Source organism: Convolutriloba macropyga, chromosome 9 (assembly GCF_964194025.1).
Source record: "Convolutriloba macropyga chromosome 9, txConMacr16.3, whole genome shotgun sequence".
NCBI classification, from domain to species: domain Eukaryota; kingdom Metazoa; phylum Xenacoelomorpha; order Acoela; family Convolutidae; genus Convolutriloba; species Convolutriloba macropyga.
The window spans coordinates 40,842,458-40,864,924 of NC_134476.1; the positions used below are offsets into that span (position 1 = coordinate 40,842,458).

Genomic DNA, 22,467 nt, shown 5'->3' on the forward strand with positions numbered 1-22,467 from the left:
ATTTCAAGCTTAGTGAGTAAGAGATTCAAAGGATTTCTGCTGAACGGCGAATCAATAATAACAACAAAAAAATGAGCTTAGAGGTAAAAATGAGGGGGTGTAGATTTGCCAGAACAAAATCGGGAAGGGAAGTAAGAACCGCCCTTAACACCGTGAATTTATGTCTCCTAAAAACAGATTCGGTGAATCGCCTACTTGAAGCTTTACCTGTTTATTGAGTTTCCAAGGACGAAAAGTCAAACAGTTAGAAGGAAAAACGATCAAACAAAAAACTGGTAATACGAAAAACAACATTAAAAAAGTTCAGCCGGACAAATGTAATTGCTACAAACTTCGTTTGATCGCAATTAAGGACATCAAAAACAAAAGCAGAAATTAAAACTCATGTTTTTAACAAACCTAAAACTGAACAGAGCATTATAACTTTTAAAAGCTTCTCATTGTAATTTCGTTCAGGAACAATTGAAAATTAAACAAATCCTTCTTTAAAAAACTGAGCCTACGAAGATGTCATTGACACTAACAGCAGATGACAAGTCACTGAGGGAGCAGAAAATAACATAGCTGGCAGATTGCCAGAAAAAAGCCGCAATAGATTCGTAGATCGGCAGTCTAAAAAAACAGTAAAAAAGACAGACCAAAAAAATTCGTCTTTTCATTGAAGGCTGATATGTTATATTTTGATTAAAAATCAGTATAAGTTATAGCTGCCTCTATTAGCTGATCTCAAATAACCTTCATTTAGAGTGACACACACCCATTTGACCTTATCTCTTTGAATTGAAGTAAATAAAAGTCAATTTCAAAGTGAGGAAGTCACTTTTGAGAGTGAGGTAAGTCAAGTGTGACCAAAAATTTAATCACACGCCTGACACTTAACAAAAAAACTCGCTCCACTAAGAGCGAAAAATGACGTCACACATGCAATTCAGTTAAAATTGCATGAACGAATGAACAAAAAGTGGCTGTGACGTCATATGGTCGTAACAAAAATCATGACGAAATAAAAAACATAGCCGGAAGATTTCCCGAAGCGACTCGAAGCACCAAAACTTCACAAAAAGCTGAATCTATTACCTTTTGTATTAAACCATTAACTCATTATCTCCGCGGGTCTGATCTAAAAATCGGTGAAATTTAAACCACTGTCACCAAGAGAAAATGCAGCAAAATTTTATTATTGAAAACGTTTGGTAACGTTAAAAAAGTCTGAAATTTTTAGGATGGTCAAAAAACTGATAGCCTGACAAAGCTAACAGGGCCATCAATTGCCCTCAGATAATTAATGATTCTAATCTCAAAAAGATCGCGAAAGCAAACGGCAGATAAAAACTTTTCAAAAAAGACAGGAAAGTCAAAATTATTCAAAAAAGAGTGCTCAAAACTTAAGAATCAGAGAACCACTACAATTAGATTTCTAATCACGGCAATTAAGACAAAAATAATACATGATTCATCCTTGTTGTATATATGCTAGACAACATGATTTCATACTAATTCAAAAATTAAATTAATCATACAAAAACAAAAGCAACAGAAATAATATTCAAAGGCAAACAATCGTCTAAAAACAATACCAAGCCCGGAAGAAAATGCAATGAATAGTAATAAGTCGAAATGTTGGAAAAGACTTTCTAGCAAACTCCCAGTACTGCCTTATTTTGAATTAAATCAATTGCAAACCGAAGAAACCAAGATCTAAGAAAAAGCTGAATTCATTCACTTTTTTAACAACTGAAAAAAATCAATATAACGAATACAAAAGTAGGTGCCAAAACAAAACTAGAATTACTCAAACGAGAATGTGAAGAATATGGACACAATCTTAGGAACACCGTAACAAAAAGACCAATTCTTGATTTTTGAAAGTTAAAAATCAAATTTAAAAAAATCAATAAAAACGAGTACATTTCATTGATCAGCATTCGAGACATAGAAAAGACAACGAGTCATTCAAGACAAAAATCCAATTTGCTGAACAGAATAAAACAAAAAAAAGCAGAATTCAGACATACGAAACAATGAACCATTTTGCAAAAAAGTGGTCAAAAAATATTTAAGACTGCATTTATGAAAAAAATTTATCTGTTTTTTCAAAAACTTAACACCAAAAAAGATTGAATTTTTATTGAAACGAAATTAAAGTCCCTCATGTTCCCCAAAATACTATTTCTAGTAATTAAAAGCAAAATACAAACAAAAAACTGAAAAAAAATTGGCAAAAAACTACGAAAATCGGATTAGCAAATGTACAATTTTATGAAACAAAATTACATCGAGGTAGAAAGAGGCATTGAGTATATGAATTATCAAAGGGAAGTTGCCATATTAACTGATTTTTGACAAAAAAACAGCTAAAAGATCCAAAAATGAAGAAATTAATAGAAAAAAAAGCCAAAAATTAACTAAAAAATCAAGAAATATGTGCCAATTTCGCATTTGAAACGCAATTTCAGGCTATGCAAAATACTGTGCTATCAATTTCCGGGGTTTACATTTCCACATAGCATCGATTAAAAATTATTTCTACAAAAAACCAAATTACAAGCAAAAAAACTAGGCCACTTAGACGAAAAACGACTAAAAACGGTTATCTATATGTGTCATTCAGTCAAAAACTACTTTTCAATGTCAAAAGTCATCCACTAAACGCAGCGCATGATCAAAAAACTTCTCTCGCTCAGAAAAAATTAGTTCACACTGCAATTTTACTCGCTTTCGCTTTTAGGTCAAAACATCGTCTGAACGAATAGTACTTCCGGTAAAAAAAAAAAACCTTAAGAAAACCAATACTCCTCTTCGAGTCGTAAAAAAAACCAAGAGAAGGCCAATAATAGCCCCAGCTATCGCTGTGCGGCTATTAGTAAAAGATCGATACCGAACAAGGCGTTCCTGAGAACTAAATCTTGAGAACTACAAAACACTTCAAAAAACAACCTCATTTCTGACAATCTACATTTTAGAAATCCATAAATTGTTGTCTTGTAGCATTTGGTGGACCCCGGTTTCTCCTGGGCGAGTTATCTTCGTCTCTCGGCTGGAATCTGTTGCTTCTGCCTGCTCTTCCCTGATTCCGTTTGCAGATCATGCGCCGCTAAATGGAGAATTTCACTGGGATCTCTTAACTTCTTCCTATCATCTGATTTCCGCCTTCGGGTAAATAGGTTTCTGTCATTTGGTTCGTCGTATCGTCTATCGTAGTTCCTCCGATTGATCAATGACGCACCTGCCCACGGTTTCTCACCGGGGGTTAGAATCTGATCCTGTTTTGGATGATCCGAGACCTCGTACTGGAAAGTGTCGTAATGTTTTAACACGTCATTCAGATCCCGTTTTAGCCTGTGCTCGTAGCTAACATAGTCCTCTTGCAGTTCTCGAATTCTTCGCTGCAGCTGGTTGATGTAGTTCATAGTCTTTCGTTTGTGATTCTCAATCTGCTGCTGAAATACATGTTCAGTTGCATGTCGTATTCCACCTAGACTATCGTATTGTTTGTTGTTAAGAACCGGAAGCATTCCATCGTTAGGGTCATATGTCATTGTTTCTGGCCGAAGCGGCACGTTGTCCAACACTTGAGCTGTGGTAAGCTGCTTGACAGCATTTGCATATCCTCGTTCAGTTTGTATTGGGTTGTCATGCATGTACAGATACTGGAGATTCGTCAGAGCCTGAAAAACAACTTTGGGATGATGTTGCTACAGCTGTTCTTAGACAAATGTCTTATTTTTCTCAGTCACCCACATCAAAAAAATTTTATCTTAAGATTAAAAAATAGTTTTTAAAAGCACTGTTCTGGATCAAAAATGCATGCAAAAATTTCAACATCATAACATCACCTCGATATCAACATTATCCGCTATGTCAAAACAATAGATTAATGTCAGAATACAAAATGACAACCATTGATTGTTTCCTGTCTTTTCTATTAGGCGCTCAACCACCAGAACAAAGGAAGATAAGAACGGAAAATGACTAAAAAAGAATTAGTAGACAGAAACCAATCTGGAATGAATGATTTTAGATGAGATAGGGAAATCACGCACAGAACGAAAAAATCCATGCTTTGCACTTTGCAATGGAACACGTAAATAACGCTAACCTTTGCAGAAAACAAAATTTGCAAAAAAAACGGGGAAGGCTAAATACAGAGTGAGTAAACAGATCTTAAATTAATCAGTTTCCAGGCATCTCAGCATCCAATTGTTTGCCTTGTTTGTAAAATATTACGAGTGTAGACTTTTTGAAGTCAAGACAGTCTATTTCTGCGTTCACGATTCCTTATCCAATGTTTCCATTTTCTTGTTCTTCAGAAAGATTCTGTATTTCGGTAATTTGAAAGCAAACACAGTCAGAGATTACAAAAGCAGATTTTCAGCTGGCCAGCTTCTTGAAAACAATAGCCAAAGGACTTGCATGACTCCAAATTGCACTTCGTTTGTTTGAAGTCTGAGAAGAATATGTCGCCAATTTTAGGTCGGTTCTTCCAGCAAATATACATACCATATTTGCTAAAAGAACCTATTTTCTGAATTTTTGATGAAAAATGCTGCAATTAATATATCGATCGGTCAGAATTGACAAAAAAAAGTTGAGCAATTAACTGGGTTGGGTTGGTAAACCAAAACTTTCTCACATTTGACATTCATTCGATATAATTTCAACCCTTCAGCCGAATTTGACGACCATGCCGTGTTGACCTGTTGGTTTACTGTACAAAACTAGCCTGCCAGAAATTACCATTCGAATGTTCAAAACTAGAACGAGAAGACTTCTTTCTGACTGGAAAGAAATTTGACCCCCACTGTTTTTACAGGGAAGTTGTGGAATCTGAACATGAGTACAGCTATGTTAACACATTTACGCATTTGCAGGATCCTGATTTGAGGTCTTGTTGAACTGTTTCCTTGTCAATAGTGAGTTACTGTGCAAAAGTTACAACAAAAATTGAAAGCAGTTCATTGCTAAAAGCAGTTCCGAGTTAAGTTCTTTGAATTCTCCCAAAAAAGGTTAGAGGCATTTTTTTGCACTCGTGTGTGTGTCTTGTTTGATTTTATAAGTCTCTTCAATAGGATTCTAGAAATTTTCTAGTATTTTATCATTCGCTCGCTACAGTGATTTGACTTCTCGTCAAAAGAAATGTGATAAACTAGTAAAGCCCAAAGTTATTAAGTTGCTGTGTTGCTTTTATTCGAGAATTAGAGAATCAAGGGTGAAAAATAGTCAGGCACTGAAACTTCGGGGCAGCTCAATTAAGTCAATTAAATCGTAATTAAGCAATAGAAATACACCTGCAAAAACAGTTACGATAAAAATACGATTTTACCGCTCATTTGTCTGACTTTCTTGCCCTAATTATTTTTCCAAGTTTTAAATTTTAATAACTTTGGGTCCCCTCCCCACGCTTTCCTGTCCCATCTTTTTTTTACATAATTCAGTTCGGCTAGCCTCCCCGAGCAACCAAATAAATTAAATGCAACCAAAACCCATCTTCTAACAGTCGTCGCTAAAACAATTTTCCGGACTCTAATTGCTTCTCTACTTTCCTTTAACTTTCCTTTAATACTTTTCTTTAACAACAAAAGTTGAAGATATTTAGAACTGATTTGACTAAATTAATGAGGGTTAGCCATTTTTGTTCTTTAAGACAACTTAAAACATTTTTTTTACAAAGAGCTAGAAGTACACCTTCTTAGAGGTTTTCTGAATTGGTGTCTTAGAATGATCGAGTTAGTTGATCATTAGATTTATTAATGATTTATTGGATAAAGATTATTGTATCCAACACTAAGTCAAATCAATTTTAGGTTAATCGAGTTAAAATTTTGAGAAAAGCTTCATATTTGAGAAAAACTGGATGAATTTTATTTACTTGATTTAGCTGAATCCCGCGGCTGTTGAATCTTCATAATTAAAAAAATGATTTGAACACAATGATTTGAATACAGACCAGCAGCGCTCCAAATAACACGGGTGTCATTAAATAGGTTTTTCAAAATTCTCCAACAAACAAAAAATCGCTTTAATAAACATTTCAGATTTTTAGAAAACGTGCCAATTATTACAAACAAACGAACCCATAACCTTTTCTTAGAACAAAAATGTAAGTCAAAATGGAGTAATGGTTCAATTATTCGTAACTTTATTCGAAAATGGAACACACTTCCAATTACAATTAGAAAAGAAACGTCGAAGACCAAATTTAAACAAAAAGTTACAGCGGAAATGCTTAAATGACACGAAAGAGTTCCAATAGACAGAAGGGTTGCAGGATTCAAACATACTTTTTATTTAACTATTTTAAGAAAACCGAACCTTAGTTTGCTATGAATTAGAAAATAATAATGTTTTTTTAATAAATTTCTAACATGTAACATTAACCAAGTGGTTACTTTAATTTACATGTTTCAGATTTAAAAATTGAAAACTTAGGTGAAGGCTAGCATTTCATGGAAGGAAACAGTTCCTAGATCTATAATTGAAAAATACGATTACATTCTGAATACAGACCCATACTCTTTTCTAACTCCCTCCTTTTTCTCCTGGCAACCCAATTCACCCATTATGATTGGTGAAGGTAGCTACAGTCATCCATTTAACTTCGCAATGCTACAAACTTTAGCAGACGAATTGGGGTTGAAAAGACAAAAAATATGGAACGTAGGCTCTTCTTGGTATGTGAAAGCTGGATACTTTGTTCACTTGTCCAAACTGGCATTGTATTTGACGATGTTCGTTTATTACGACGGATTCAGCCAAAGAAGGAAACAAGAGCTTGACTCTCACTTCCAAAAATGGCCAGATTGGTTTCGTGGTGCTTCCAAGATGTATGGTTCAGACTTGGCGCTGCAGAACTTTACAGGAAAGTATTTTTGTAAACTGGTAATGGAAATGAAATAGTTTTATGTGCAGAGAAAGCAAGTTAATGTTAATTTGGATTTGAGCAGAATGAAGGTGAAATACTGTTGCACTAGTTTCCCGTTTACTAATCAAGCAAATCATATCATCAGCGGCAAAAAAATTGTCGACAGCTGTTAGCAACTCCTGATTTTGAAATAGTTGGAAAGCGCCATTGTCTAAAAAAATGAAGAGGTTTCAAATCTCAAACAATTTTAAAACGTGCATATAAAAAACAATGAATTTTACCTCAAGGGGAAGTTGTAGGCATCCAAATGACCACACTGATGTTCAATTAATTGCTGTGGCGTTTTTCAAAAGATATTTCATTTCACTTTTATGGGACTGACTATAGCTATGTGATTCAGCCAGTAAAATTAAGATGAAGGCCAACGTTCGAAAAACACGAAAACATTCATTGAGCTTTAGTTTCCTTTTAACCATATTTCAATTGCATAATAGTTCTTCTTAATGTTTTACATTTGAACATTAACGTTTCATTTTCTATCCATTGATTGTTTAAACATTCATCTTTTTCAACTGCATAGGACCGGTTAACAAGTCTTCTTAATGTTTTCCATTTGAACATTAACTTTTCATTTTATATCCGGTGATTTATTAAACATTCATCTTTTTCAACTGTTTAGGATCGGTTAACAAGCGTTCTAATTTTTCCTAGGTACATTTGGTTTGAATGAGTCTGAAATGCGAATTTACGGTGGTCTGGATTTCAACTCACTTTCGGAGGAAGTGGTGGGCAAAGTGAAACATATCCACTTAAACAATGAGTGGAGTTCAAACTTAAGGTACAGAGTACACAATTGTTTCTTTACACCACAGAGTTTATTAATAAAACTGATATCAGCACTATCAATACCTTCATAACACACTGCGTTTAAAACTATGGTTCCGTACTGAAGGCTACATAGTAATTACGACCTTGTGAAAAGACACAATCCAGGTTCATGATCCAGACCAAAGCACTGACCTCCTTTTTAATAATTGAGCTCTGGCGAGGAAAAGTATTACAACTCTGCAAAGAAAGACAAAAAACCTTACATATTGTGTTATTGTACGACTGTTTATGAATTATTTTAAATGGTCGGGAAACGATAGGTATTTTTTTGAAATTCAAAGTACTTTTTAAATTGGCTTTATTTCACAGCTGTCGGTGCCCCCAAATTTTCCTTACTTTATTCAAAATCCAACGGCCGGGGAACTAAAGTTTTTGTGTGAATGGAAAGTCAATACGACAAATAGCCTCTTATATATCGTATCCTGTCTTTTCTTTTTATCAAAGATCTATTTGCTTCGTTTCACATGTTTAATTTCTCTATATAATCCAATTCAAGGAAAGTATTTTACATTCGGTTACAATTATCATTATCTTACAATTTTGGGCTATAAAGTCATAATAATCAATCTCACAATTGCGGTAAAATCATCGAAGTTAATGTGGGGCATTAAATGCTCGGGGCCCACAGAACCCAACCCTAACATGCTAGGGGTTTGGGGTAAACATGCATAAGTTTTCCTGCTGGTCTAGTTAATTTGCCTAAAGCAGTCTTAGCCTCGCCTGACCTAGCTATGTTGTCGGGGCCGGTGAAAATCCGTGTAACTCGTCCCATCGGCCAGCTTCCTCTTGGTGCAAACTCCTCAAGAATCCAAACAACATCATCTACTTCCAAATCTGCTTTACGAGATGTCCAGTTCCGTCGTTTCTTAAGCAAGGCAACACACACGGTTAGCGGCCTCTTCCAACTCTGCTCAAATCTCTGTTTCACTTGTGTCTATGCCGACTCAAGGTAAATTTCTCGTTGAAAACGGCTCGAGGAACATTGCAGAAGAGTCTTCCAATCAAAAAGTGGTTCGCGGTAAGTAATTGTCATCTTCGTGGTTGCTTCACACGTGGGTGAGTGGACGCAAGTAGACAAGACACTCGGCTTTGCTAACAATAGTGGCAAAGACATCTGGGGCAAGTTTCGCTAAACAGAGGTTCAAGAAAATTGCTTGTTTGATGCACTGAACGAGCCTCTCCCACACCCCACCGAAATGAGGTGCAGAAAGAGGGTTGAACTTCCCTTTGACAGACTGGTTCAGTAGCCGATCTTTGGACAGACTTCACAGAAACAATGTAACTGTTTTTTCAGAAATGAATCGTTTGGAGAAACAAAACATCGTAGCATTGCTATTGTTGCCATATTTAAATGTTGCTCTATTCAAGTTCTTATTGATTTCTGTTTCTCATCTGAATCTCATCGAATGCAAGTTCTTTTTTCCAATAAGTCTCCATAATGATTTCGAACGTATTCAGTAATAGGTCAAACAAGCAGAAAATTAAAGAAAGGACCTTTCTGAGTGTGTAGTCTAGTTCATTTTCCTGAACTTTGGAAAGCTCCTCGTGGAATCAATTATCATTAGTTGTGTCGCACTTTACACCTAAAACACGATTTTCTTCTCTTTCCTTGTCACCATTCTCTTTGGGTACTTTGTTGAGACGTTGAGCAGAATTTCATACGAACTTAGTTTGACTGAAACCTCCTTTAGAGACTGTCGAAAGTCTTGAACTGCCGTTCGAGTATTCCTTTCCTTGACAAACGACCGTACAATGTCATCCATGGAGAAACGTTTGAGTATTAAAACTTTCGTTTTAGTGGTGTTTCCCATTTTTTTGATGTTTGACGGAGGACAAGTTTTGTTGTAGTGGATGACCTCTGGCTACAAAGATGAGTGGCGTGTAATGGTACTAATGTATGGAATTCCTTTTTGGCCAAAGAAAACGGGGGCAAGACTGATATTCTGTTTGTGCGTAGATCTGCATAAATGTGGTCTGATGTCTACCATTATTTCAACAGGATCCTGGTAAGCGTAGAGTAGCAGGCCATCCATGTTGTTGAGAACGCCAGTGCCTGACAGAATGTTTTTGTTTACATACTGCTTCTTGAAAACTGATGCCGCGCTGGCAACACGCCTAAGTTTTCCTGTTTTGTTGAGACTGGTGACGGGGTGATGGGAAGGTACCATGTTTTTTCTGGTGCAGGATTTAGGAAAGTAACTGATTTGAAATAGCCCTCTCCGAAATTGTCTCCAAATTTTCATTTGATGCAGTTGTTTCAACAAAATATCTTTAATGGGTGGGCGCTGAAAGTTGTCAATCTTCGGTTTGGCAATTGGATAGTTGTTATATAATAGCCTATCCTGTTTCGTAATTAAACCAATTTACTGTCTCCGATATGATGAACTGTATCTTGTTTTATTTGAATGGCTATTTTAGTGTCTGATGAAGTTACTGCAGTTTGCTCAAAATCGTTTTTCAATTTTTTTATTTTTTACAGGAACTGGTTACACAATCGCTCTGATGTCTTTCATTATTAACAGTTAAATTTGTGAATGCATGGTCAAAGGCTCTACACTAATTTAGGAAATTGTATGTGTTGAAGGTGATGGTAGGAAGAACAATCCTGGTTGAAGTCTTTCACAGGTGCATCGTTGAAAGTTCAACTACTCACTGCACGAACACAGTTTAAATGGAAGAGTGGATGAAATCTCCACCGACTTAGTGAACAATTTTTGCTTCCATGACTGACTCGTAAAATGCGCATGATACGCATTGTTCAGAACGGCAAAACAATTATGCCTTTTACTATCAGTTCCAAAAAACGATAAGTATCACCTGTAAGTGATTTTTTGTACTTGATGAAAAACTAGCATTGTTATTTTTAGTTCGAACGTCACTTTTTTTGTCTTGTTAATCCAGTTCTTCAAACATTTTCTTTCCATTTTCTGGAGAGATAATTTTGGGCTTCGTTAATATCGTCGAGTTCTAGATTGCCTCTCTGTTTTGATCTGAGATTCTTTATGAACTTTATGGCGGATGACATTGAGAACAATAATTTGTCTTTTTTGAGAATGCGCTGACGTCGAAAAATTTTATCGTTCCATGTCTTCATTGTGAGGTTCGTCTCTTCCTTGTAATTCAGGGAATTTTTTCCGATGGCTTTTGAGACCACTAAGGAAAGCTGGCGGCGTGAACCAGTACTCAGTGGGTCGCAATATGGTATTCAATGCAACACATTATCTGCGAGGTTAAATTTGATATGTGGCCAATTGGAAACCTCTGTGTTGTTGCGGATCTCTAGTATTCGATTTGCAATAAAGCTTTCAATTTTGTCTTAGTTTCGATCTAGGCAAAAACATCTTCAATGTCGCTTTAAAAGGGTCCCGAGGCAACTGGTATTATTAGCTGCTTGGAAACAAATAGCATTAGTCTGCATCCTAGCACTGCTGCTTGCAACTCAAGTTTCAAGTTGCTGATTTGTTTTATTGGCCCAACTTTAGCTCTAGCTATAACAAACTCAGTCGAAACGATGTGAATTGACTGAGATCTAATGAATATGATTGTTCCATAGGCCAGCAATGAGACATCACAGAAACAATGTAACTGTTTTATCGAAAATGACTCGTTCGGAGAAACAAAATATCTTGGCATTGCTTTTGCTGCCACATTTAAGTATTGGTCTATCCATTTTTTAATTTCTGTTTCTGACAGGAGGTCATTGCTTGGGAGTCATATTTTCCAACAATCCTTCAAAGTGGTTTTGAACGTAATCACTAATGGGTAATGAAATGATTCCTAATGGATCAAACAAGGAGAAAATTAAGGAAAGGAATTTTCTGAGTGTATAGTCGGTTTTGTTTTCTTGAACATTGCCAAGCTTCTGGTGAAAGAAATTATCATTGGTTGTATCAAACGCTACACTTAAGACCTGTTTGTTTCCTCTTTTTTATTGTCAAATGCTCTTTGGGTATCTTGTTAAGGAATTGAACAGAATTTTAGATATACCTATTTTGACTGAAACCTCCTTTATTGTGTGTCAGACGTCTTGAACTGCCGTTCCAGCTTTCTTTTTTTGACAAATGACTGCACAATGTCATCCATGAAGAGTTTTTTGAGTTTTAAAGCTTTTGTTGTAGCAGTGTTTCCCATGTTTTTTGATGTTTGACGGAGGAAAAGTTTTGTTGTATTGGATGAACCTCTGGTTCCGAAGAGGAGTCGCGTGTACTGGTACTGCTGTATGTCGGCAAAAAAACAGAAGCAAGATTGATGTTCTGTTTGTTTGGCGTAAACATGGCTTGCTGTCCACCAATACTGCAACGGGATCCTGGCGAAAGTAGAGTAGTAGGCCAATCAAGTCGTTGAGAAAGTCGAGGCCTGACAGAAAATTTTTTTTCTACCAACTGCTTTTTGATGAAAGATGCCGTGCCTCAAACACGCCTAAATTTCCCGGTTTTGTTGGGTTGGTGACGGGGTGTGGGGAAGGTACCACACCTTCTCTGGTGCTGGATTTGAGAAAGTAACTGTTTTGACAAAATTTTCTTTAAAACTGTCTCCAACATTTTCTCATACAACCATTTTAGCTGATTATTTTCGCGCTGAAAGTGGTCAAGATAATGAGAGTCAGAGCTGAAAGCGCACAAGCTGTGTTTTATCAATGGCATAGATATTATCTAATTTTACTGTCTCGGCTCCTAAGTAAACCAATTTCATATCTGTCTCCGATATGATGAATTGTGTCCTGTAATATTTGAATTCCGATGTTACTGTCTGCTGAAGTATCTGTATTATCTTCAAAATTTTGTTCTGGTATTTTTTTTAGAAACTGGTAACACAGTCACTGAGAGGTTTTTCATTATCAACAGCTTAATTTGTAACAGCATGGTCAAAAACTCGAATGGCGCAATGGTCAAAATGTAACAATGGGACAATAAGTTTTCTCTAGGTTAGGCACACTTTTTGCGTAATTGCGCTAGTAACTCGCATTCCAAAATGTGTTGGGTGGCCTTGACGCCTAACAGAATCTGTATCTTGCTATCTCTAAGTTCAGGAGAGTGCATCTGTTGAAGGTGATGGTATAACAAACAATCTTCGTTGAAAACGTTCATTGGTGCATCGCTGATAGTCCAATTATTCACTGCATGTACATAGAACAAACAGGAGAGTGTTTTTTTTGCCATTGAACTTTCCAATGTCTTAGCGAACAATTTTAGCCTCCATGGCGGATTCGTAAATTGCGAGTGATACTTACTGTTCAGAAGTGCAAAACCATTATGTCTCTTGTTATCAGTCCAAAAAAGCGATAGGTATCACTATAGGTATCACGATAGTTCTTATCCGGATCTGATGGAAAACCAGGATTGTAATTCTGAGTTATAATGTCACTGTTCTTGTCATGTTGGTCTAGTAGTTCACACATTGTAGATCAATTTCTGTGAAATTTGTCAATTCCGGTGTTTTTTGTCTGCCTGTATGCAGTGGGCTATGATAATTGCCATTGCAATGTTGACAGATAACTTTGACGAGCCGATTTTGGCGGCTTGACTGACTGGCTCTTCAGCAATTAAGCAAGAGCGAATTCTTGCTGTTGCAATTCTTAGATGCCGCTTTAAACCATAGAAGAAAGAGATTATTTTTGTGTTGATGCTACTGTAGGCCTCCATTACTGATGCTTTGCATTGCCAGTATTTCCATTCTTTGGGCTATTAATTTCATAGACTTTATTGCTGAGGTTGGAACTTCTGCTTCCTGGGGAATTTTGTGTCGGGTTCAGTTCATTTTGGTTCTTCTTTTGATTGGTGAAGAAACTTGAACCCTATTGTTGCTTTTAATGAGCTGCATGGTTGTTAGTGGTTGATGAAAACGTGCTTTGAAGTTGTGCAGAAACTCGGGATATCCGATCCATCCAATTGAAAAGCTCTGCGTGTCCTGGAATTGTCCAGCAGTTTTCAACATCATGTTCTCTCCACTTCGGCTCGACTGTTTTGGTGAACTTTCGCGGTCTATCCTGAGCACGTACGTGGTATTTAGGTCAGCACTGAATCCATGTGAGACCAATGACTGACGTTTTTTTAACATTGAAGCGAAAGCTATCATTGCTGCGTGCTTTTTGAAAAGCTTCTAGGTGTTTTATTGAAGCACCGACAACATTGTGCAGATTTTTGAAGCCCCTGTTGAGTTTTTGATGGGCGGAAGTGTAAAAATTTTGCTTGCAAAGTAGCTCATTGAAAATAAGTCATTTTTTTCAATGTCCGTGATGTCTTGCTTGCTGTGGATGGTCGGAGAAAACTTGCAACTTCATTTAATCCACTTGAGAGGGTCTCCGTCGAAATTCCCAAATCGGATGTCTGGCATCTTTAGTGAGCCGTGCATGTTCTGTTGACGATAAGGATTAGATTTCTGATTTCAAAATCTTTGACCGTCAGTGCAAACATCTCCATAAGATGTTACTATTGATGGCTCAAGAATACCAACTGCAAGGTTTCACGAATTGTTTGGGCAATATCTCTGGAATGTGCCTCTATGGCTTGGCGCTGCCGAAAAAACTGGAACAAGTCAGCTATGATCAGGTATATATTCAAAGAAGACAGTGTCATTAATAAGCCTACGAGGAGTGGAAGTGTTTCACGCAGGAGGAAGTTTTCCAGTGAAAACCGCCAATTGACTATTTGTAGCTGGAGACAATTGTGGGAACGCACAACTTGCGTCAATAGAGCTCTACGAAGCAATGATTGGATTCAAAGTTAGTTCTGGTTGATTGGATTCATTGGTTGAAAAAGCTGAATTGATTTTTTTGGTACAAAGACAAAGTGTGTTTGTTCCAATTCTGTTGGCTGAAGACTATTCTCTACATCAATGCGAAGACCTCATGCAAATCTCTCATGCAAGACTGCACTTGCCTTTGAATGGTATCGATTTGGTTGTTTATTCCTGTTCTGCCAAATCATTGACTTTTTGTTGCTGTCGGGTCGCTATCTCGCATTCTTTGAACAGCTCCAGGTGCTGAGGGAACCGTTTTTGTATTATTTCGTGATGGAGTGGAGCCGCTTTCACTCGTCGAACTAATTTGGAAGGAAACTTCTTGCTTCATTACAATTTGTGCAATTTCTACTTTTAGCTTTTTCAGGCATGCTGCATAGTTGAGAGAAACCTCAGCGTCCAAAAATTCCAATTGTGATACTGTTTTCTTGAATTCATAATGTGTTATTGACACAACTTTGAAATCCAGTCATTACTGTATTTGATATTCTATCTACTGTTTGAACTCTTCGACTTTCAACCTTGCTTTCACTTTCTTCATTGCTTTGACTTACTGAACTTTAGAATGAATTTGAAAGGTCAAGTGGGTTGAATTTAACGTTTCTTGGATGTCACAACGAGTGAACTTTTGACATTCTAGAAACCACTTGACTGTCAAATGGGGTGATGTTTTGAACATTTAGAGGTCACTTAGGGATCAACTGCGGTCGCCTTGGGGATTCCCTAGTAGGTGGTGACTTATGGATATCACTTGGTGGGTTCTGCACTGGTGTGGTCTCCGGTTGACCGGATTGGACTGGCTGGCTGTTGAATGGCAGTAGAAGGGCTCTGCTGCAAACTCGTTCTGCTAGAAGAAAGTTGGAAGGTGCTGTGCAGAGTTGGCCGGAGTGGTCTGGTTGGCTGTTGACTTGCAGTAGAAGTGCTCTGCTGCAAGCTGGTCCTGCTGACAGAACACGAGAAGGTAGTGTGTTGATTTTCTGGTGACTCTGGTTGGCCGGAGGGGGCTGGCTATCTGTTGACTGGCAGTGGAAGTGCTCTGCTGCAGGATTATTATGCTGGCAGAACACTGGAGGTTGCCTTTTTGAAGTGCTGTTGACTTCGGTTGCCCGGAGTTGACTGGCTGGCTGATAATTTGCAGTAGAAGTGCTCTGCTGCCAGCTGGTTCTGCTGGTAGAACACTAGAGCTTGCTGTGTTGCCTTGCTGTTGACTCCGGTTGGCCGGAGTTCGCTGGATGGCTGGCTGTAGAAAAGCAGTAGTGGAGCTTTACTGCACTCTTGATCTGCTGGCGGACCGCTGGAGGCTGATGGCTGCAGCTGCTGTTGGCTTCCGTTGGCCTTAGTGTGCTATCTACCTGTAAAAGTACATTTTGGGGGCCCTACTGCCGGACTGACGGTTCTGCTGGTAGAGCACAAAAGGTTGCTGCTGTTGGGATAGGCCGCTGTTGACTCCGGTTGGCCGGATTACACTGGCAACATTATCATAGACTTTTTTGTTGTTAAACTCGCCAGAGCTGACAAATTTTGGTAAGACACGGAAACTTTTTTGATTCCTAGAGTTTTTTTAAAGCAATATCAAATTCAATGCTGTCTGGAGAAACAAAATTGACCTACATTGCTGAATTAAAAACGAAGGACGTTTTTAAAAAAAAATTATGTTACCAATTTACCAAAATCAGTTACCAGATAACTAGATGAGTTCCAATTTTAGATGCAAAAAGAAACTTGAAACACGGTCACAGTGAGTTTTGAGAATATTAATGGAGCTTCTTTGGCGGGGATTCACCTAGCCCTGTAAATGACACAAGAAATGACAGTTTAAACGAGATTAAATCAACATATAATCTGTTTGACTGACGCCACATCGTACGTCTGCCACGGCGTTCCAATCATTTGATCCCTCCAAGCACGCTTCCTCTTGAGCCCTCTATTTGCTAAGCCCGACTCAAGGTTGGGATTTTATCCAAAATTTATGGACCTTTTAGTCAACCTCTGAGGTTGTGCTTCAAGCTGAAATTGTTTCTGCTGTTGGTAACGTTTTTAGTTCTCTCAGTTGGACACAGACATCATGTGTTCTGGTTCACTCTGGTATATTTTGGCGTGGCCATGGTTGTTCTCGGTATTGTTCTGAAGTGTCAGGTGTTGTTCTCGGACTGTTTTGTTGTTCGGTAACCACTATCAACTTTGAACTTACCACAGCAAGCAAACCGGTTGATGATCCAAGTGACTGGGTTTATACCCAGGTGCGCCTAAATGGACACGACAAAGAGCTTCTTGCATATCGTATCCTGTTTTTCCTTTTTATCAAAGATCTATTGGCTTCGTTTCACATGCTTCGTTTGTTTCCTCTATATAACCCAATTCAAGCATTCTGTTTCAATTCTCATTCTCTTGCAATTTTGCGTTATAAAATCATAAGAATCACTCTTAAAATTGCGGTAATTTCATCGAAGTTAATATGAGGCATTAACAGAAGGTTAAAAACGTTCTTCAAAATTGTTTTAAAACTTGCATAATATCAAAGTTACCGCACTCGCCCAAGAGGTAAATTGCAGAGAAAAGGGATTCCTTTTAGACTCAAAATGGAGTGAGCTAACTGATAGCAATTATCATTGTTTATTGATCAAACATTTATTTTAGCTGTTTCCTTTCCGGGGTGAGCAAAATGAAAAAGAACAAAAATTTCAAATAAAAACAAACAATTTAACGAATTTTGTGTTTTGATATATTTTCTAACACCAAAGCATTCTTCCTTCTTGAACAGCCTCACTATAACTATTTTTTTTTTGACTCACTGAATAAAAATTTATCACTTTCCGAGATAACGACATTAAATTTCATCGGCTTTATCCAGGTTTATTAATTTCTCTGAGCAGCTGAGCAGATCTCTTAAAGCCCTACGTCCTATTAGTCTCTGTAAGTATGCCTCGATCACTTTGCTCTTTGCACTGGCACAGAAAAACTGAAATCAAGATCAAATTTAGAAAAAAGGAACAATTGTGTTTATTTTGCCTCTCAGCAAGAACCACTTCAACTATGACGGATCTGTCTATTGCAACAAAGGATATCTCTCCAACACATTTGAGGCACTTTTCAAAACATACCCAATGCCAGAATCACTCAATGGATCAACATCAGTGAGAGATTACTGCCAGTCTATAGCAATCCGGTCTTTTCTGGATTATGTTTTGCAACATGGATGCTACATTAACCCAGCGTTGTAAGGCTGTTACAATACTGTGGAACAAATCCTGACCAAATGTTGATTGAAAAATTTATGTAAATTGATACCATTGTGATATAAAGTTTTTGTCTGAAGTTGTCAGATTTTTTTTTAACGTAACCTTTTCGTAGACCTCTTTGTAATTAACTGCTGAAACTTTTGTGATAAGTTTATAGCTGTTCATCCAGGGGTCTGAAATTAATAGCTTGGAAACCATTTAATATTCGAAAAACTGAACGCACAATAATTCTGTAAAAAATTGGTATTTTCATTCACACGTTTACAAGGTTCACCCCCTGCCCAACTAGTAAATTTGACCCCGTAGTCTTTACATTAGCGAAGTCGGCCAAAGACGGTCTTTTCATGATTCGACCCCTCAACTGGGGTTCTTAGGGCATTATTCGAAGGGTTTATGAATTAATAAATTAAAAGCAATCAGTTAACCCTGATTCTGACTTGTTAACCAGTTGTAATGAAACATATATTCTAGACTTTTGGTTGCTCATATTTGGTTGCGAATTTTTGTCAGATGTTTTTGGGAAAGAGTAACTCTCAGGTTTTTGGCGGTAGTTTTAATCATCAGCAAATGTCATGCTTTTCTTGAGTTCCCAAGGTCATTGGGAACATGCTCCAAGAAGGAGGGCAGGGGTTGGAGATCATCTTGATTGTCGTTTGATCCGATATCCTTGAACCTATATAATTGGAATGAAAATACTGTAAGGGCAATAACATCAAAGGGGGTGGATGTAGCTCATGTTGCCTAAGACCGAAGCGAAAAATTTGAATTAAAAAACTACGGGGAAAAAACCCGTGCGAGGCCGGCGACAGGACGCACGAACGAGCCGTAAGCCGTTTTTACTTTGGCAACTCGTACTTCACCGTCTCGCCCAGGGGATGTTTCCACAACTCTTCCGAGGGGCCAGATTCCTCTCGGCGTCAAGTCCTTGAGTACCCACACAACATCTCCAACTTTCACAGGAGGCTGGTTGTTGTCTGTCCATTTACGTCTCTTGAGTAACGTCGGCAGGTACTCCTTAATCAAACGTCGCCACACGTGGTTCATCAACTGCTGCACGTGTTTCCAGTTCTTGAAACTAGCTGGCTGTTGGTCTCCAAAGTTTCCGGGTGGCAGGGAACTGTAAGGGCGTTGGATGAGGAAATGGTTAGGAGTGAGTGGTTCTTCGTTTTCAGGCTGATCAGCAACGTTTGTCAAGGGTCTGGAATTCAGGATTGCTTCGACTTCAACCATTATTGTCTCAAAGATGTCGAAGGAGAGACGCTTAGATCCTAGAATGATTAAGAGTGTCCTCTTGACGCTCTGAATCAATCGCTCCCACACGCCACCGAAATGAGGGCCGTATGGTGGGTTAAATTTCCATGTGGTTTTGACTGCAGCTAGGGCTTTATAAATCTCGTCTTTGTCTAAAGCCTTAACCGACTTCTTCAGCTCTTCGGAGGCGCCAACAAATGTTTTTCCGTTATCGCTGTACAATAAAATAGGTTGGCATCTTCGGCAGGTGAATCGTCAATATGCATTGAGGAAGGTGTCTGTATTTAAATCTGGACATGTTTCTAAATGGACTGCTCGCGTAACGAGGCATTTAAAAATAAGTCTATAATGTTTCTCGATTTTGCTTTGTTTGTCCTCAATATAAAATGGGCCAAAAAAGTCCAGTCCTTTGTTGGCAAACGGAAATTTGGTTTCTTCTGTGGGGAAGCGGAATGCAGGAAGTGGGGCCATTATTGGTTGTATATTTTGTGTGTCAAAACGGCGACACAGAAAACATCGGTATTTTATTGAAAGTAGTGTTTTGCGAAGTCCAATGACGTAGTAGCGTTGTTGTACGAAAGCTTTGACCGGTTCTGTTGCTTGATGAGCACAAATTCTGTGCGCATGTTCAAGGTATAGTCTAGCAATCTTTTCCTTTGCGTCCAAGATTATTGGATATTTTTCGATCTCCAATTCTGTTGGAGCAAATAAGAGACGGCCACTAGATCGTAGGAGTCCGTTTTGGTCAATTATTGGATTTAAGTTTCTCAATTTGCTCTTGGCGTCTAATTTTTGTGTTCTTTTTAATGCGTTGATTGTTGAGGAAAAAGCATTGTTTTGAGACAACTTCAGCAGAAAATTTTGAGACAAACAAACATCATCTTTTGTGTATTGGCTTTTGTCGGAACGATTCTTCTTATAGTGACTACTGAGACCGAAAAGGGCAAGGGGACTTCTTTCGGCAACTTCTGGGACAGCGGGCAGAAAGAAAGAGACGTTTGAGTTTTGCAACTCAAAGGGATTATTTGATTGAGCAAATTTAAGAGGGGAGTTATTTCGAGCTTTTGAAAACACAAATTAAAAACAAAAATGTGATTGTCTGGTCTTTTAGGAATACATACTACCCCATTAACTAGGCTCGCGGCTAGTAGTATGCAATTTTTTTTTGTGAAAGAAGCAATTGGCAAATGTTCTGTTGCCTCTTTACTAAATGCAAAATCGAAATACTACATTTGAAGTTTGTTTTAAACCAAACTCAGGGGGCTCAATGAATAAATTTTCTAAGATCTACTAATTGTTTATTTCAAAACGTCAGGAAAACATTTTTTTTGAATTTTAAAGTCAAAGATGCAATTTTGTAAATTCAAGCTGCTTCTTTACTAGAATGCAAAATTGATAAACTAACTTTAAAGCTTGTATTATGGCAAACTGAAGGGGCTCAATTAACGGTTTTTTTTTTCATGGATTTAGTAATTGTATCTATCGAAATGTCAATAAACTTTTTTGAATTTTTAAATTCAAAGATGGAATTTTGCCAAATTCTAGTTGCCTCTTTGTTAAAATGCAAAACTCATAAACTAAGTTTGAAACTTGTATTATAGCAGACTGCGGGAGCCCAATCAGTAGGTTTTCTTGGATCTACTAATTGTTTATATCATAACGTAAAGAAAACGTTTTTTGAATTTTTAAAGTCAAAGATGCAATTTTTGCCAAATTCTAGTTGCCTCTTTGTTTAAGTGCAAAACCCATAAACTAACTTTAAAACTGGTATAATAACAAACTGAGGGGGCCCAATCAATAGGTTTTCTTGAACCTACTAATTGTTTATATCATAACGTAAAGAAAACGTTTTTTGTATTTTTAAAGTCAAAGATGCAATTTTTGCCAAATTCTAGTTGCCTCTTTGTTAAAGTGCAAAACCCATAAACTAACTTTAAAACTGGTATAATAACAAACTGAGGGGGCCCAATCAATAGGTTTTCTTGAACCTACTAATTGTTTATATCATAACGTAAAGAAAACGTTTTTTGAATTTTTAAAGTCAAAGATGCAATTTTTGCCAAATTCTAGTTGCCTCTTTGTTAAAGTGCAAAACCCATAAACTAACTTTAAAACTGGTATAATAACAAACTGAGGGGGCCCAATCAATAGGTTTTCTTGGATCTACTAATAGTTTATATCATAACGTCAAGAAAACGTTTTTTGAATTTTTAAAGTCAAAGAAGCAATTTTTGCCAAATTCTCGTTGTCTCTTTGCTAAAAAGCAAAGTCCATAAACTAACTTTAAAACTTGTATTATAGCAAACTGAGGGGGCCCAATCAATAGGTTCTCTTGGATCTACTAATAGTTTATATCATAACGTCAAGAAAACGTTTTTTTGAATTTTTAAAGTCAAAGAAGCAATTTTTGCCAAATTCTCATTGTCTCTTTGCTAAAAAGCAAAGTCCATAAACTAACTTTAAAACTTGTATTATAGCAAACTGAGGGGGCCCAATCAATAGGTTTTCTTGGATTTATTAAAAATTTTCCGTTAAAATGTTGGGATAACGTTTTTTGATTTTTTGACCCTAAAAAAAGCACTTTAGCGACTTTTTCGTTTTTTTGTGCAAAAATTTTACATAAACAACTAGACTTTAAAAAAGTCAATTTAAGGTCCAACTGAGGTGTTCTATTCAATTACTAATTTTACTGTTATGTAGATTTTTTGCGACAAATTCAGAAAAATGTTTTTGATTTTTTCTGATCCAAAAAAGGCTATATCGTTTTTCGTACAATCTATGTGTTTTTTTGCTGCTAAATGGTGACATGTGGTTTCTCATGGCTATTTCTTTCATAAAGCATCGACAAAAGCTCGCTGGGGGACAATTTTCATGTTTTTGAAATTTTTGTCGCAAAAAAATTCAAGTTTTTTTTGGATACGTCTAACCGGGAAAGGGACTTCTGAGGTGACGTCTGGGACTCGGGCTATCATCTCTTGGTGACGTCTGCAACCAAAAAAAAAGTCAGGCCTTCTTGATCGGGTGACGTCTGGAACCCTGGAAAAAAAATCTCCTCGTCTTTGGTGACGTCTGAGACCAAAAAATCGTCTTTTCTTGATGCTGATTGAGTGGGATTAGGAAGTCCTTATATAGTTGCCTTCTCGCTCATGGGTCCCGGTCCATACTGATTTTTTTAAATCTGCGCAGACGTAGAGTAGTCTTATTGAGTGAGAACAGTCTGTATATAGTTGTCCTCTCGAGCGAAAAGTGGGATGGATCGCTAATCTGTTGCTGCCTGCATCCGTCCAGGGGGAGAGGGGAGGACAACTTGGCACTGTTTTTTGTGTCTTGGGGGGGGGGGGGCGAAAAAATCTGTTTCAGAAGGTTGACTATGTTTCTTAATCACGGAGGTAGGTCTCCAATTTATGTAATGAAACATATATTCTAGACTTTTGGTTGCTCATATTTGGTAGCGACTTCTTGTCAGATGTTTTTGGGAAAGAGTAACTC

At 37.5% G+C, this 22,467-nt stretch overlaps 2 protein-coding genes, 1 long non-coding RNA gene and 1 pseudogene across 3 annotated transcripts in view; 2 read left to right on the forward strand and 2 right to left on the reverse strand.

Annotated features, from left to right (window-relative positions):
• LOC142345389 (uncharacterized) overlaps positions 1-6,843 on the forward strand; it is a 10,842-nt gene extending 3,999 nt beyond the window's left edge. The window contains exons 2-3 of the long non-coding RNA XR_012759317.1: positions 4,670-4,885; positions 6,468-6,843. This is a non-coding gene — a long non-coding RNA (uncharacterized LOC142345389). The remainder of the gene's footprint in view (positions 1-4,669; positions 4,886-6,467) is intronic.
• Positions 1-22,467, reverse strand: part of LOC142345782 (ADP-ribosylation factor-related protein 1-like) — a 247,986-nt gene that overhangs the window by 213,321 nt on the left and 12,198 nt on the right. The gene's annotated exons all lie outside the window — the stretch shown is intronic.
• LOC142345783 (ubiquitin-conjugating enzyme E2 A) overlaps positions 1-22,467 on the forward strand; it is a 177,287-nt gene that overhangs the window by 86,389 nt on the left and 68,431 nt on the right. The window lies entirely within an intron of this gene.
• On the reverse strand, positions 2,925-4,642 carry LOC142345903 (uncharacterized; annotated as a pseudogene).